The sequence below is a fragment of the Lissotriton vulgaris genome, chromosome 4_1 (genome assembly GCF_964263255.1).
Source record: "Lissotriton vulgaris chromosome 4_1, aLisVul1.2, whole genome shotgun sequence".
NCBI classification, from domain to species: domain Eukaryota; kingdom Metazoa; phylum Chordata; class Amphibia; order Caudata; family Salamandridae; genus Lissotriton; species Lissotriton vulgaris.
In genome coordinates this window covers 1,782,319,422-1,782,333,966 of record NC_141691.1, presented here as the reverse complement: position 1 = coordinate 1,782,333,966, position 14,545 = coordinate 1,782,319,422, and the positions used below count along the sequence as shown (strand labels likewise).

At 42.2% G+C, this 14,545-nt stretch overlaps 1 protein-coding gene across 5 annotated transcripts in view; it reads right to left on the bottom strand.

Annotated features, from left to right (window-relative positions):
* The window catches only part of OXR1 (oxidation resistance 1), a 1,826,889-nt gene that overhangs the window by 416,312 nt on the left and 1,396,032 nt on the right, over positions 1 to 14,545 (bottom strand). The window lies entirely within an intron of this gene.

Below are 14,545 nucleotides of genomic sequence, written 5' to 3'. Positions count from 1 at the left end.
ATGGATTTAAAACAATACTTCATATGAGATAATATTAAATAAATACATTTAATTCAACTTAATGCATAATCTGTTTACACATTCTTTTTATTATTACAACATTTAATAATAAACTTAAATTTACAAATAAATTACACTTTTGTTAAAAAATAAATACGACAAACTAATGCAACAAAACCTTTAACAAAATGCAATAACAGTTAAATAAAAATGTTCCTGTGGTAACAATTTTTATCTATTCGGAAATATTATTTATAATTTAAATATATTTAACTTAATTATTTAATACACATTTAGTTTAATGAGTTATTTACCATCATTTTATTTTACTAGTTCTCTGCTAATAAATATTTTAAATCTATACTAATATAATAAAGAGAGAGCCCAAACCTTCGAGGCGGGTAATCTCAGGAACCATAGCACCAATCACAACACCAAATACAGCATTGGAAAGGACAGTTGCAGCAGATAAAAATAGGCTATACAGCTGCCCACCATATACATTAGAAACTTAAAAGAACATTACCGGCAAAGTAGTCCCATGTGGGCGGGGCGCGGCATGACGACAAAAAAAAGCGTTACTTAAACGTGTGCGTTGCGCTGGGGGCATGAACAAGGCCAATGGGCGCGGCAATTGCAATTGCGCGGCACCAAGGGGTGTGGCCAATGGGCGCGACAAACAGAAACTATCGTGCGGCACATCCCCCCCCAAAAAAAACATGCCTTGAGGGCGTGTGGAAAACAAACGTGTGCGTTGGGCCGGGGGCGTGGCCAAGGCCAATGGATGCGGCTATTGCACGGGAGCAAGGGGCGTGGCCAATGGGCTTAGGCGGGGGCAATGGGTTTAGGCGGGGGCAGACGCGACTGATCGTGCCTGCGGGGACAATAACTGCACAGTATCCTGCGCGCTGTCACACACTCAACTCTCTGCATAAACGAATTGACACCAGGCGCACAACATCAACCAGGGCTGGAGCCGGGCTCAGGCGGCGGATGACGCGACTAAGCGTGCCTGTTGGGACACTAACCTTTGAACTGACTGCACTTTCCCACACACGCAGCGTCTCCAGCGCGCGCTGTCACCCACTTAACTCTCTGCATCAACGACTTTACACCACAAGCACAACATCAAAAAAACTGGATCCGGGCCTCAAGCGGGGAGGACGCGATTCAGCGTGCCTGCGGGGACACGAAATTTACAACTGAATGCACTTTCACACACGCTTACCTACGGAAGTGGAGTACATACACACTAGAGACATCTGCTAATACTTCTTACTCCGAGGTACGCACAGTATCTGCACACAAATGCCTAACTATTGTGACACTTCATTCTAAAAATGTTGTCTACCGCGAGATTTAAAAAAAAAAATCCCTTGCCTATTACACACATTGCACACATTCTATTTCATACCCGGACAATGTCGGGACGGGCTGCTAGTTCTATTATAAAATAGTGTTAAAATATTTTTTTGTATACTACACTTTAATAATTTTCTTGTATGGAGATCACCAACACGGTGGCGGAGATCACCACATACTTGTGAAAAGATATTAGAAGTAGCTTTACTCTCACAAATTCTGTTTTGGCAGTCTCCACCCGCTGAATTAAAAAGGGGGAAGACATGTAAGCCTACACTTTGGATGTATATCTATATTTGAAAATAATGGATAGCACAAGTGTTTTTTACACCTAGGTGCAGGAGTAGATTGACATTTGAGTAGATATACGTGTTCATTTACCTTCCTCAATAGGCCCCCACATTTTTAAAACTTCGTTGAGGCCAATGAGTGAAGCATGTTGCTTGTTAGTGGCAACTAGGATGGGGAGAGCATTTTGGTAAAATCCCTTTAAGTATAGTGGAGCTCACAGTAAAACATGCTGCGGGGCTTGACAATTAATCAATAAATGATGACACCTAAGTAAAGCCAATGAGCCAATAAAAAGAGAAAAACTAGAGAGTAAACTATTCTTCGCATGCCTCCAGCAATTGTGCCAATCACTGTTTACTACCAACATCCCCTTGCTTAATCATCCCTGTGCACATTAGCTCCTCTAACGTTCAGGTATTTGTTCAAAATTATCAGAACAAATATTAAGTGAAAAAATGTTTTAGTTTGGCTGGCCTCCCGCAGCAGAATTTATCAGCGGGGTGATAAATCAAGCTCTCTTCTACACCGTTTGTGTCAACAGTTTCTCAGCCCGGTAAACATACCAAGTATTCTCGGCGATGATGGCCGAACTCGCACAGATCCTGCCCAAATCGCTTCTAGCTATGCAACTTATCATGCAGAGCTCTCTACCTCCAATGTCGCCCTGCAGGAGCCCTTGATTCACCAATGTCTTGACGATCTACCCCCTAACAGAATTCCAGTCTGTGTCTACACTGATATGTCCCTGTAAACATATGGTAGTACTTAGGGACATCTCAGCTATCGCTTCCTGGTACCTATCGACCGTCTCCATCCAATTCCGCTTCTGAAGCGGAATTGGATGGAGACGGTCGCCCTCTGCTGCAGTCTCAAGCGATAGCTGAGACGTCCCTTGAACAGGATATATGTTTACCTAGTGCCTTGAAGACTACCTCAAGGACCAGCTCCTCATCAGCACCCAGTGTGTTTAGTCGGCTGACAGACACACGAAAACACTGCTCTCCAAAGAATATTGAGAAGGCTGTCCATTTTATCCAAGTCCTGAGGAAAGACCCGCCCCTGATGCACGTAGTCAGCGCATCAACATTAGGGTCGAAACATCGACGCACCATATTTGAGATCTAACTGTACAAAGTCTGTTAGGAACAAAAGAAATAATTTTGCCTAAATGACTATTGTGTTTACAGTTGACCACCTGTAATATTTGAACTAGTGTGTATTTATGTATGTATGTTTTTAACCTGCACTATTTTTCACAAACCACGTTGTTTTGTATTGTATATGTTCATTTGCCGTTTGGACAGCAGAACTAATGTCTGAAAATAACTGAATACATTGAGAAAGTGTATGACAAAAGAATCACTTTGTCTACCAGTTTGGTCAGTGTGTTTGTATAAAGTGCTACCATATGTTTACAGGGACAGGGACATATCAGTGTAGACACAGACTGGAATACTGTTTCATTTAGTATTTACTTCCGACAGAACCATTATCATTTGTTTAACTACCCGCCCAGGTTATGTGGGTAACAGGGTCACCCCATTATACTTAATGATCTACCCCCTAAGGCCATTTCTGATGCATCCGGAGCAGATTTAGATGCCCCGCTGACAGTCGAGGAACTGAGTGCTGCTCTGGGTGACCTGAATTCCGGGAAAGCCCCAGGCCCCAACGGCTTACCGTGTGAGTTTTATAAATCGCTCCAATCTCAATTACTCACTCATTATCTAGAAGTGTTGCATGTGGCTCTCGAGGAGGGGAGACTTCTGCCACACTGGTGGCATGCTGAAATTGCGGTATTTCCTAAGCCCTGACGACCTCCAGATAAGCATTCATCGTATTGCCCTATTTCATTGCTGAATGTGGAGGCCAAATTGTTGGCCAAAGCTTTGGCCAATCATATCCTACCGTACATGACGGATTTGATCCACAAAGATCAGGCTGGCTTTATGCCACAATGAGCGACCCGTTACAATATTCGACAGGCTCATAATGCAGTAGCGGCGATTGATCAACTGGATGGCCCGGCAGTCTTATTGCTAGCAGACATAGATAAAGCATTTGACTCGCTGAGATGGACATATCTGTGTGCCCTCCTACAGCCCCTCAACTTAGGACCACGGCTCATGTCCTATATTAGATTATTATGTACTGACCTCTCGTCCTTGGTTAGAGTGGCCGGTGTGATATTGGATCCCTTCTCCGATAGGATGTGGCACCCGACAGGGGTGCCCCCTCTTCCCATATTTATTTGCATTAGCCATGGAACTGCTGGCCTCCTGGGTTAGAATTGATGCACAAGTGAGGTGTTTTGAATGGCCGTGGGAGGGGGTGGGAGGGGGAGTGGGGGTTCAGATCGTATCACCCTATATGTGGACGATGTCCTTTTCTTTTTAACGGATCCGCCTCGAGCAGGACCTGTATTCTTCGCATTATGCAGATATTCGGTCAACATTCAGGCCTGTATATGAATGCTAGGAAACCGATCCTGTAGCCCATTCAGGGTGGCTCAGAAATGGGCAACGGAACAGTGGAAGTAACACTAGCCATAACCGGAAGGAAGTTCCTCAAATTTTATTGACAAAACTATCCACAACTTTAGATTCACTAAGGGAAAAAGGGCAGGCAGACTTGGGCACCCTTGACAGTGACGATTGGACGGAGGCCCTGGAATTCCTGAGAAGTGCAGCAATAGCATCTCGCATCAGACTTATTCAGCTAAAAAATTTACACCATGCCTATTTCACTAGATACCGGATTTGGAAGGTGGGGCTGATAGCTTCCCCTATGTGCCTGCGATGTGGCAGTGAGGAAGGCACACTTTGGCATATGATCTGGGGGTGTACCGCGCTGGGCAGGTTTTGGAGGGGAGTTACTCGTTGTTTACCAGAAGTGCTGGGTTGGACATACCTCTCTCTCCTAAGCTTTCACTGTTGCATATTACAGACGAAATTGGGGGAAATATCTATAAAAGAATTTTTTTTATTCTTGGGCTTTACCCTGGCGAAAAGAGACATAGCGAAGGCATGGAAGGATCCGGCTCCGCCCAGATTTGTTCCCTGGAAGGCAGGCATTGATTGGTGTATGGGCCTGGAACAGCCTATATTCAGAATTCAGGGTTGCCCGCAAAAACACTTTAAAATATGGAAGCAATGGGCAGATTACAGGGTTCTCATGCTAGAACCACCCCCACAACCACCGGCAGTAGTGGAAACCATAGGAGGCTATTAAAAAGATCAATCATGCTGATACACTAGATTATGCCATATATGGAAGGTTTTGATGGATATGACCATTGTTTGTAATGTTAGGGGCTGTCGTTTGCAGACCCGAATTGTTTATTTCCGTGATTCATGAATGCCATATAGAAGTCACCTGCTTCAAAACTATTTCACAGTATAATCTACACATTTGCTTCATTGTAACATATGTGATTACTTTCAAGCCAAGTCCAGAGCACACAAATGAGGATTAAATGTTGTGAAGTGTATCACATGTTAACGTAACCAAAGATGAGATCATCACCAGTAAGTATTTTCATAGTGATTTTTATTCACTTTCACCGCTGGTGCTCCTCTCAGAAGGAGATCAACCAGGGAAAATAGCCAACCGACACGTGTTTCGTCAGCGGATAGTTATCCGTGACTCTTCAGGGCTGGAATGACAATGAAAAGTATGACAAAATGTACGAAATTACCTGCGCACAGTGAAGGTGTTGTGCACGGAAAAGGACACCAAGAGTTGTGGAAACCGAAAAAGGGGGGGGGCAAGGTAAAGAGAAAGGGTGACTAAGTATGGATGACTTCTTGATCTTTAAACATTGTTTATTGTTCATACATAATAGTGACTTCACAAAATTGTAGTGTTATGACGATTAGACAAAGAACCCTATGTGACAAAAGTGATAATCCATGGATTACTTAATGGTCGAGAGCCGCAAGTTTAATCGCAAACGAAGGAAGTCCAAATGACCAAATTAAAATGTGATTAATGTCTCTGGACTAAAATAAAATATAATAAATCTTTGCTTCACGAAAAAAGGTAAAGTGAGTGCCGTGAAGTGGGTGACTTGAACAACAGCAACCACATTATTACAAAAAATATATACTGGGTGCAAGGTATAGAGGTACAAGCGAAAATTGTTGTATCGCTATTAAAAACAACTGTGCATGCGACTAAAGCATACATGAAAAGGAAAAATGTCATAACGTTATATAACTGTTAAGGGGATCTGTGAAAAAACAGGGAGGGACACAAATATAATATGAACGGTTCACGAAAAAAGAAAAAAAATTCTAAATCCAAGAACCGAAATAGTAGCAAAAACAGATTATTTTAAACATATTTTGTGACCCTCATTGTTCTAAGTGAAGAATGCCAGATAAGCATAAAAAGGAGTGTGTGACTCCAATTTTCCTTTGCCGATTTTACAGTACTATGGTTGGAAAAAAACATAAGGAGAATCCACGACATTAGAGTGATGTTGTGTAAGGATGTTAAAAGGCAAAACCATACACAAACATGGGAAATGGCCTCTACAACGAAGCCGTTTCCACGAAATCATTTACCACGCATGCACTACAACGCATGCGTGGTTACAACGAAAGGGTTTACCACGCATACCTTTACTACGAAATACGTAGTAAAGGCATGTGTGGTAAATGAAAAGAAAAACGAAGGGGGGTTTAGGGGGTCTCCCCCATAAAAAAAAATAAAGGTCTGGGATAAAAAGGGGGTTGGGGGTCTCCCCCCCCAAAAATCAAAACTAACCTGAGGAGCCGAAGAAAAAGCCGAAACCGAAGCTGAAGCAATCAACGTCGTTAGGGAGGAAACGGAAAGTAACTTCCGCTTCCTCTTAACGACGTACGACCGACGTAACCAGAGAAGATGGAGGGAAGGCGAGTTAAAAGGTAAGGGGTATTTTAGAAAAATACATATATATATATATTAAGGGTTAAGGGTAAAAATAAGGAGAGAGGCTGGGGGAATGTAAGTGGAGAGTTTTAACCTTTAAAAGGGTATGCCCCCACCATGCATACATTTACAACAAAAAACGGTGTAAATGTATGCGTGGTAAAGGAATATTCGAGGTAAAGGTTAAGCGTGGAAAACGAATTCCGTTGTAACGCATGCGTGGTAAAGGCATGCGTTGCAACGGAATTCGTTGTAACGTCATACATTCCACAAACATAGATCGAAAAAGCTGTTAACCAAGAAAGCGTAATCATACCTGATCTCTTGTGAGATAAATCTGTATCTATAGGATAGAAAAAGGAATCATTGGAACAGTTGTTTAGGGATTTACACTGGACCTAATCAGCAGAGTTTACTGAAAAGGGGAGATTCGGTGATCACAGTAAACTGAAAATATAGGCAGAACTCACCGGGTGACCGGTGATACTTCCAACCCGGTCCAAATCGGGTTAACGTGTTGGTACAAAACACCAATTTTGGTCGATTCCTAGGTAATATCACCTTCGTACCAAAGTATTAAGAGAGGAAGACGGGCGGGTAATGCCATCTACAGAGCACAGCAATGGCTGCAAAGAAAAAGGGTTGGATTCTAATCAATCAGGACATTAATCGCACACTAGAGAGATCTTTGGGGTTAGAAATCCTCAGGAAGGAGTCCGCTTACCTGTCTGCCACCGCTGAGTCAGAGCGTGGAATGGTTGCCGGATACGGGAACCACTGTGTGCGGTTTCACTTTCTATTCAAGCAATTGGGATAAACAAAAAAACTAGACCGCTGACCCGCTGTTTGCAGGGGTTCAGAAAAGCTCGATCATGGAAATGAAAAAAATATTTTGTATCGGATGACTACGGGTCATATAAATTTTATCATTTCTTTATATTTATACCAGGGAGATGGTCCTCTCATAATTAAATTTAAATGAAAATTATAAATATAAACGATAAAATCGGTGCATAAACTGGGAAACGTTATGCTTGGCTCTTATATTCATATGGTGAATTGGTCTCTCCTCCGCAGTGGTTGGTGCGAAAAAATGGACTTTAAAAATTATACGTGAATGACATTTAGTGCCAGAAAAAAAGGCTATCTTGGATTCCTAATCTATCAAAAAATGAGGATAGTATGTATCAGAAGATATCTTTTGTCCAAATCGGAGTATAGAAGACAAAGGGGGAAGAAAGGGAAAAGGGAACATTTCATAAATATCGCGTTCATTCCTTTGGCAAGAGATCAAGAAGCGATATATCAAGTATTTTTGTTAAGACATTTGACAGTTATTAGCGTGTTGGTCAATCACTTAGATATTTTAGAAACATTTGTGAAGAAACATCAATTATCCAAACAAGGTACATTTAGTTACAAGAAAATATAGGTATCGACTTGAAAAGTCACATAAGTTCATCAGTTTATGGTGTGCTTAGGATTTATTTTCAAAGCAACGGTTAAACTATGTTTCTGGTCCCAGAAAGAAATGGAGCTCGTCATCAGAATTCTGTCCATATTTCACTGTGTTCAAGCACAGTATCCAAGTGGCCTCTTGTCGTCTGAGACGTAGTTCACGATTGCCACCTCTGACATTTGCCTCAATGACATCAATTCCATAGAATTTGAATGTTTTAACTGGACCTTGTACCAGACAGGTGGCCATGTGTATGGCCATGGGGTAACGAGTATCCTAGGTGGAAATGGCTCTGGCATGTTCTCTAATCCGTTCCTTCAAGGGCCTGATGGAACTTCCCACATATTGACTGTGACATGTGCATTCAATGACGTATACTGTATAACTAGTATTACAGTTGATATTAGTTTTGATCGAAAATTCTTGATGGTGGTATCCAGAGAAAGTCTTTATTCCATGGTGGGCCCATTTGCACATGACACATAGGCCCCATTTGTAAAAACCCTTTGATCGTTGTGTTAACCAAGTAGTAGTCCTGGTTCCTCTTGGGACGGTGGGACTCAGTCTATTCTTTAGGTTTCTGCCCCGTCGGTATGTGATTTGTGGTTTTGGGCTGATGGCTTCATTTAATGTTTTGTCCGCCAGTAGGATCCCCCAATGTTTGATGAGGCTCTTTTGTACTACTGTACTCATTTCATTGAAGTCCATAATAAGCCCCACAGGTTGCGGTTTGGCGACTGTGCGTGCTTTGTTCGTAAGTGTGGATTCCCTGTTGACTCTTTTGATTCTGTTTTTTGCTTTGTTGAGTATTACGGGTTTGTATCCCCTCTTAGCGAACCTGCTGTGCATGTTGTCGATACAGTTTTCAAATTGGTCATCTTCACTACAGTTTCTTCTTGCACGTATGTATCTCCGTATGGGATTGTGTTTATTTGGTGACTAGGGTGAGAGCTGGTACCATGTAAGATGGCATTGCAGGCTGTTTCCTTGCGGTATAGTCTCCTGTGGAGAACATTATTCTTGACATATAGCTCAATGTCCAGAAAGGTGACATTGGTGGAGCTGATGTGACTGATGAACCTCATATACATGTTATTGTCATTCAAGTGCGCACAAAAGTCGTGTAGGGACTCTTGTGTACCTGACCAGATCAAAAGACAATTGTCAATATACCGTCCCCAATATATTATGTTGTTGCTCCATCTTATGCCTTTATTGCCCCAGATGATGTCCGCTTCTAGGGCCCCCATGTACAGGTTAGCAAAGGATGGGGAGAATCTAGACCCCATAGCGACGCCTATTGTTTGTTTGTACCACTTCTTGTCATACAAAAAATAATTGTGGTTCAGAATAATGTCCATAATGTTAATGAGCATTGTTGTGTGTTCCAGAAGTGTTATGGACCTGAATTGGAGACTTTTGGTGATTGCTTCTAGGCCCAATGTTGGTTTGATTGATGTGTAAAGAGATACCACATCTAGGGTGGCCATTAGTAAGCCCATTGAATGTCAGATAAAATACTCAATATGTGCTTGGTGTCTTGTATAAAAGACGGAAGATTGTTCACTAGTGGATTTAAGAAAACATCCACATATTGAGAAAGTCTTTCAGTCGGACCACCCATGCCCGAAACAATGGGTCTGCCCGGTGGGAAGTTTCCTGGCTTATGTATTTTAGGCAAGGTATACAACCATGGATAAATTGGTCTGATCACTCTCATGTACATCAATTCGTCCTCATCAATTAGTCCAGCGTCATTCCATTCTCTAAGACGACCATTGATGAGAATGGTGAGTGGTCCTATGGGGTTGCTCTCCAATGGTTCATAACAGGTTGTGTCTGATAATTGTGATAGAATCTCCGCATGGTAATCCAAACTGTTCATTACTACCACATTTCCCCCTTTATCCGCCTCTCTGATTATAATGTCTTTATCATTGCAAAAGCTGTTGAGTGCAATTCTTTCATCCCTTGTGAGGTTATCCCATGATCTTTTTTTGTTAGTTCTCAGTCTCCTTTCATATTTTTCAATATCATCAAGCACCAATCTGTAGAATGTGTCTATAGGGTTACCACCACGGAGTGTTGGGGTCCATTTGGATTTGTTTTTTAGGCCACTTGCTATAGTTTGATTGGTTTCAAGTTCCAAGTCTGAGTAGATTCTCGAAAGAGTTCGGAGGGTCGTCAAAGTCTGTAGGAGAAAGTAAAATGTGTGTAGCCTTCACCTCTTGGATGCTCAAAGTGCTGGTGAAATTATCAGGGGTGATGTTGACTGTTTCCCTTACGTTTTCAGGTATGCCTGAAAAATGTTTCCTTAGTTTGAGGCCCCTGATAAATTTGAAAAGATCTATCTTAGACCTACAGGGATCACCAAACTCGTGAGGGTTGAAACTAAGACCTTTACTCAATAGTGATATCATGTTTTTATCCAGAGTTTTCGATGACAGATCATCACCAGTAAGTATTTTCTGGTGACTTACTGGTGACGATCTCATCTTTGGTTACGTTAACATGTGATACACTTCACAACATTTAATCCTCATTTGTGTGCTCTGGACTTGGCTTGATTGACTTGGAAGAGGGGGTCTCTGCCCACCCTTTTCTTTTTCAAAGGTTGTGGTTTTCCTTTGACCAAGATCCACCAAAACTAGAACATTTCCAAACAACATACTTTTCTCCTTTACAATAGCGTAAATTGTTGAGCGCCATCAATTTCTGAAAACTTCAAAAACCTCTCGCTGAAACCTCAGATATGTGATTACTTTATCTGATGACTCAATAAAAAAAGAGTTTTGGGAAAAAAATGTTTTAGTGAAGAATGCACCTATTATTATAATCTTAAACATATGTATTACAACACCAAAAATGAGCTACATAAGCCCTCTCAATCAAAGGTTTTGGTACCTCCTAGCCCAGATGGCTAGTGGTACAAAGGAGTAGACGCGACTGACCTGTCTGCTATTAAGCCTTCCTTCTCATGGATATTTTTTAACCAGAGATTCCTCACCTTTTAAAGCAGTACCTCCAAAGGTTGAGAGGACAACCCAAAGAAGAGTCTAGAACTGGTGCATTGTGAAAAACGGACAGTCGTGGAACGAATAGGTTTGGGAATGGAACGGACTGCTAGGTTAGGTTAAACAGCAGTCCCAAGTTGTGGAAAATTAAAGCAAAAAGTGACTTTTACGATGTTTATGAAAACCTTGATACTCTGACATACTTTAACCGCTAAAAAAGATGTGCATTCAAAGATACCCAAAAGCACTGGCAAATTACCACATGCACTCTATCCATTATGATATGGGCTACCTCTGAAGTGAAACAAAAATAATAGAAATAATTTTTGACTGTAAAAACGTGAGTGAACAGACTGTAGATTCGGAGATTTAGCTTTTCCCTCATGTGAGATACTGGTAATAGCATTTAAAATTATTCATTTTGAAATGGTTGACTTTACTGTAGAAACGTGAGTGAACAGACTGTAGATTCTGAGATTATGCTTTTCCACCATGTGAGATACTAAGGGGTTTGAGTGCTGGGAAACAAAGTTTTAGCTCAAGCCGTAAGTGCAGGAAAGTTAATGAAAACTATATTGCGTAGTGGTAATGAGACCAAATTTACTAGTGTCAGAATCAATGAGCAGTAGTGTGCAAAATAGATTTCAAGGGAGAAATTGCAACAGCAGGCAATGTATAAATAACGGCATTTCCATCAGGCAGGCACGAAAAAAGGGTCTTAACAGTGAATTTGAACCGAGAGTCAGGTAAGCCTTGTTTAAATTATCAGAGAGAGGAGTCACTGCAGAACTAGAATTTCGAGATCTAATTGATGCACAGCATGGAAACCAGTGTATAGTCAAGGGGACAACCCAGAGATGTGACCAGACAACAGATGTAATACCAAGTGAAAAATGGCACTGTGCCAAACTTGAACAGAGGAAGGCATGGTTGTTAGCAACATAATAATTCCATTTCTTTGGGACTGTGCTTCAAGCAGCCATTGATTAACAGTTCTACGGATAAACATCTTCTGTAGAAGTAATTTTAAGACACACCTGAACGCAATCCGATTTCCTCCAAACCTCCAGGTACATGTTACAGTCACAAATATCTAATCCAGGGGCATTCCGCAAAACAAAGGGATGTGTTTGGTCAAAGGACCCATCTAGGAAAACTAAGTATCAACCAAAGGGTAGCTTTTAAAACAGTTTGGGGCCTGGTCACCAGCAAGCAGCCAAATAAAAGAATGGCAGTGAGTATGCTATGGTCAACTGAGTCAAGGGATAACAGCGAGGTCAAAAAGGATTAACAAACAGGAATCCTCACTATTCAGCACACGTTTCGCATTTTACATAATCTGTGTTAGAGATAAATCAAGGTCGGAACTATTTTTCCCCGAATAGCTTTACAGAGCATGAATGTATACTTTTATTATTTTGGTTTAAAGAAGAAGCTAACAAATCAAATAAACCATAGAATTAACAGGCATTTTACCATACCCATTAGGTGGCTGTAAACAAAAAACTGACGGAGGTACCAAGATTATACACATGAAAGGGCAACTGTGCAATGGGATATATGCTTGTTCGGCTAACTTTTTTTTTTTCTTCAATCACCAAAATCTCTAAACCCTTATTAGATTACACCACTACATGAGTTACAAATGAAAAATGTGTGACTCCTCCCTGTGGAGACTCTCCTGTACTCAAACCGGCCCAAAGACAAGAACAGCAAGCCAATCACCAGCTACGCACCACTCTGCAGCAAAAGAAAGGGGGTCCTATGCGATATGCTGGAACCGCTCAAGCACCGCAGTGTCAGGAGGCTATTTACTTGCCTCTGTTCTTGAGTCGCATCTTTGTTGGTGCAATGTACATTGCTGCACAGGGAAAAAATTGCTGTAAACCTCTTCTAACCCCCATCTGTTTGCTCTTGTGCTCCCTCATCACGCTGCAGTCGTAACCACTTTGCCAACTCACACCGGGAGCCGGGAGAGTTTTGGCGTACTGCTTGGCAGATGGCGTTGGTGCAGTGAGTGCATACGGTCACGGGGAGAGTCGCTGGCAAGTAGGGCATTGGAAGAGGTATTGGCTCCCCCTTATTGCTCCTTGCCTTGGCAGAAAATCAGACCGTCTTTGATAGTCTATTGACAGTCCGCCTTTTTGGTCTAAGGAACACTAAAACGATGCACTGAGTTACCTTTAAAGTACATCTGAGTACCCCTCGAACGTTTGGGTGGAGGCGGCGGCATTTAGTGACTACCTGGGGAGGAGGCAAGTGATTAACAATCCTATCCCAGTCCCAGCTATTGCCTAGTACGGCAATAGCTGGGACTCAGTGCTGCTGTCGTGCTGCGCTACTGGTATGCCACTGCTGACTTGTCAATCTGAGGGAGTACTGAGCCCGCGTTGCTTACTCACACCATAAGGTGCCTAAGAATACCAAATGTCACTAATACTAAAAGCCTCAAAGACTAAAAGATTAAAAAACTAAACACTCAGGTAAGATTACCCTCTTGGTCCACTTGCTTCCACATTTCCATTTTTTTACTCTTGGAAGATTGTTGTGCAAATCTCTTCCTGGTTTGTACAATAGGCAAAAGGAATGCGCCCTCTGCCCCTCCCTAAACCAGGCAGGTCTTCTGTGGCACCCAATTGTTTTCCAAAAACAACTTTTTAGTCAGGGCTCTGGAGGTCATTAATAAAGAAATAGATATTGTGGAGAGATGGTTGTCTTTGGATCTATCCAACCACCGGGAGTACGCTACTGGGTCCATCTGCAGATGGGCAATCAGCCCTGCCACCTCCCACGGACAAAGCAATTCCACTAGCCTCTGAGCCAGCCATGAGCTCCTCAATGCAGGAGTCAGTATCTGGACCTAGCCCTGCTTTCAAACAAGCGTAAAAGTAGAAATGGGCTCTTTATTAGTCACAAAAGATCTACTGATCAGGATCCTGGCCCCTCTTTTGTCTAAAGTGATGGCTCCTATAGTCCCACAAGCAGGCCAACCTGGGCCCCTATGTTATAATTATTTACTGACACTCACAAAGCCCATCTGGACTTGCTACTCGCCAGTCTTGATAACATTGAATCCGAAATTTGATTTTTTAAATCTCTGCATCATAGGAGTCCCAGGCAGTTACTTTGGTCACTGAGGACACGCCCACTACACTCACAATAGCACAGTCTACCTTATCTGAAAGGCACTGGATGGTTCCTGGCCCCTCTGCTTCTAACCCAGACCAAACCCTAGTGTGTACTTTAAAAGACATTCGCGCACTGTTAACCTGGGGTATGGCATCGCTGGTCAGAGGAATCACCAGGCCTTCAGTCAACACTGATGAACGTAGAACTAATTCCTGGCAATAAGGCCCTCCTTCCCGTGTTAATCATCACCCGCAATGTGGTTCTTTCGCTGTTGATCTGGAGAACGTGCCTGGCTTGGTTGACCCCTATAAAAAACCCTTTGTCCAACTCAAAAATAAATGATCACACTGGTTATCCCTCCACACAAACCTTTCCA